This window comes from Elephantulus edwardii, unplaced genomic scaffold (assembly GCF_000299155.1).
Source record: "Elephantulus edwardii isolate Elephantulus edwardi_28Jun2011 unplaced genomic scaffold, EleEdw1.0 scaffold00038, whole genome shotgun sequence".
In the NCBI taxonomy this organism is placed as follows: domain Eukaryota; kingdom Metazoa; phylum Chordata; class Mammalia; order Macroscelidea; family Macroscelididae; genus Elephantulus; species Elephantulus edwardii.
Window position 1 is genome coordinate 9424644 of NW_006399788.1, and position 3696 is coordinate 9428339.

At 38.3% G+C, this 3696-nt stretch overlaps 1 pseudogene; it reads right to left on the reverse strand.

The window, feature by feature from the left end:
- Positions 1–2321: 2321 nt before the first annotated feature.
- Positions 2322–2732, reverse strand: LOC102873739 (annotated as a pseudogene).
- Between the last annotated feature and the right edge of the window lie 964 nt (positions 2733–3696).

Sequence of the window (3696 nt, forward strand, 5' to 3'; positions counted from 1 at the left end):
AGGACTGGTCTCTCCTGGCCATGTGCCTAAGTGCAAGAAATGGAGCTTCAAAATCCTTATCTCCAAAGAGAAGCTTGGTTTCATCCTTTCCAAGACAGACCTATTTGTTTTCTTGAAGGTGCATGGTATGTTCAAGGCTCTTATCCACCACCACAACTCAAAGGCAATGATTTTACTTTCTTCCTTAGTCATCATTCAGCTCTCTGATGCATAGCAAGCAACTGCGAAGTTCATGGCCTGGATCAGGTGCCACTTAGTCTCTAGACTGACATTGTTGCTTCTCAGTATTCTGGGGAAGTCCCCGAAAGCAGATGTTCCCAGTACTATTTATCTTTCCGATTTCCTGACTGCTGGTGCAAAAAGTGTTGACTGTTGGGTTGAGCAAGCTATAATTGTCAACAACCTCAATCTTTTCTCCATCTGTCATGGTTCAATCAATTGGCTCAGTGGTGAGAATCTTTGTCTTCTTGATGTTGAGCTTTAATCCATATTGAAGACTATAGTCCTTGATCTTCTGCAGCAAGAGCTTCAAGGCCTCCTCAGGCTCAGCAAGCAAGGTTGTGTCATCTGCATAACGTAGGTTGTTGATGAGTCTTCCTCCAATCATGATGCCACATTCCTCCTCATAAAGTCCAGCTTCCTGGATGATCTGTTCTGCATATAGATTGAAAAGATATGGAGACCAGTTGCATCCCTGACACACTTCCTTCCTGATTTTGAACCTTGCTCTGTTCTGAAGCCAGGTGCTGGTTTCAGAACAGACCATCAACTATTCATATGCAAGTTCAAATGAAAGCTAAAGAAGGTCAGATCATAACTATAGGAATCAAAATATCATCTTAAATCTATCCGTTCTTAATTTAAAACCAACCCAGGAACAGATTTGAGGCCTTGAACACAAATACACAAAGACCAGGTGAACTGTGGAAAAATATCAAGAATATCATTCCTGAAGAATGCAGATCATTATAAAGATGACAAAAGAAGAAAAGACCAAGATGGATCTAAGAAGAGACTGACTATTACACTAGAATGCCAAGAAGCCAAAACAAAGGGAAGAAATCAATACTTTAAGGAATTGAATAGAAGATTTCAAAGGGTGGCTCAAGGAGACAAAACAAAATTAAAATTTATAGAGCTTGTAAAATCAGCTTATGGGTTACACCAACTCATTGATTGGTTTTCAAAAAAATAGAAATCAACTGGGGGAAGATTGCCCAACCATCTGAGAGATGCCACATTTGAATTAGAAACACAATTTCCTAGGAGCTATGTCAACAGAACTTCCTTATATAATGCATTTTTATTAACGAAAATATTTACAATTTATTACTCTTTTAATTTGATTATATAAAATACAAGCTAGCACGCAGTATGCTGTCGTTTGCCGCTACTGTTTGTGCTATTGGTCAATTCTAATTCACAGAGATGAAGAGGACAGAGTACAGCTGCCTCAGTGAACTTTCTAGGTGGAAATATATATTTGGAATAGATTACAGCACTTGGCTGGTTTGAAAAATCAACATTCCATTTAGCAGTTGAACTTTTAAACATTTCGCCACCAGGGTAAAGATTACCCTAAACCTCAGGGTTGCCCAAAGCTCAACAGCAGCTGTGAAAACTAGGCTGATTGTGGAAAAGACCAAGAACTATTCATATGCAAGTTCAAATGAAAGAAAAAGAAATAAAATTTACAAGAACAAACTTTGACCTTGAGAATGTTTCACCTGATTTTATAAACCATCTCGTTAACAGGTTTGAGGCCTTGAACAAGAAGTAACAAAGACCAGATAAGCTGTGGGAGGATATCAAGAGTATTATCCATGGGGATGTGTGGGGTGGGGAGGGGATTGTATACAAATGAAGGAGTTTGTCTTTTGCTTTTCAAGGAGAGGAGTGATCTGGGGGTGGGGTGGGGGTGGGAAGAAAAGTGCAACAATGAATGAATGGAATTCCAAAATCTCTGTAGATGTTCATTGAAATTATTAATAATAATAATAAATTTTAAATTAAGAAAAAGGGGGGAAAGAATTCAAAAGGTCATTATAAAGACAGATGAGGAAAAAAGATAAAGATAGATGTTGGAAGAGACTCTTAAGTGCAGAGAAGCCAAAGCAAAGGGAAGAAATCCAGAAGTTATGGAACAAACAGATCACCCTGGCTGGGGAATTTTAGAAAGTTAGTACTTGGAGTAATGGCACCGTGGCTCTGGCAGAAGATACAAAGGAATGATGCTCTGGAGAGGAGGTAGGGGACAGTCTGTGGTCGGCCAGTGGACAGATGAGGGTCCCAGCTTGAAGTGGGATCTTTAATTCTAAGGTTTATTTTCCACTGCTCATGCCTGTGTCTTCATAAATGGTAATTTCAAAAACTCGAAGTCCTCGCTCGATGGGATCTGCCAGGAGGAGGCCTTGGAGAACATATATCTTCTCATTCTGCTCTTGAATGTATTTGGAGATTTTCTTTAGAACCTTCTCATAATGAGTTTCCATGCGTAAAAAGATAGTTAAACAAGCCAAACAGTCTTCAAGATACGCTTGGCCCCCAAGCTTCTCTGCTTCTGCATAAAGGTTGTTTAGAGTTCGAGCTGATTCTTCAAACTGTTGTTTATCAATCTGGTTCTCCAGCTCCGCGGGGAACTTAGTCTGGTAGTGACAGCGTGTGCCACTGCTGTAGTCTCGCTGAAGGAAGACCTTCCCAGACACTGGCGCCTGCTGCGGCCTCATGGTGAGGACAGGATGGGCTGAGCTGCCTCTTCTGCCCTCCAGCCGCTGTCGCGCTGCCTTTCCCTTCCTATTTTTCTTTTTTCCTTAAGTTAAAGGATTTGAAGAACAAATTTAAGCCTCAAATTGGATGCTTTGGGCAGAATGTCAAAAGATACAGGAAGCATTAAAAGAAGATGGAGGGGGTACAGAGAGTCTCTGTGTAAAACAGAAGAATTTCAAGAAACACCAACACCGTCACCAGGACACACTTCTGCTCCTAATTATCTCTTTTATGCTATTATTGTATAATACATTATATTTATCTACGTTACAGACTCGTTTGTACAATTATCTACATATTACTTTATACAATTACATCTAAAATCACTTAAAAATAAGAAAAATATAGATTTACAACTCTTTTATAATTATCACTATAGTGTCTGTTCTCTCTCTCTCTCTTTCAGTTTCTCTGTTTATGTTTTTGTAATGTCCACTTCGATTCGCTTGTTTTCAGCTTGATGAATATTTAGTTTTTCTTCTCATATGAGTCTGCAAGTAAACAAAGTTTCTAGGTTTTTGTTTATTTAGAAAAGCCTGTAATTATTCAATATTTCAATATTTGAATTATATTCAATATTTCAATATTTGAAGATAGTAATAGTAGACATATAAAGTTTTTTGACAACTTTGCTTTCAGCACTTTGGACATCTTCTCTTATATTAATTTATGACCTTCATTGTTTCAAAAGGAAATTCTGGACTTAATTGTGGTTCTCCTACATACAGTGAGTGATTTCTTCTTTTATTTTCAATTTTTCTTTATTGTGCTTTTCATTCATTATTGCTATGATTTTCCAGGCATAGGTACCTTTTCATTTGTCTTAAATATGTTGTTGTTGGCCAAGTGGTTGTTCTCCAGATTTCTTGGCACAACTTGGTGAGCACATCCAGGGCAACATCTGTTATCTGAAATACTTCAATTGGTATA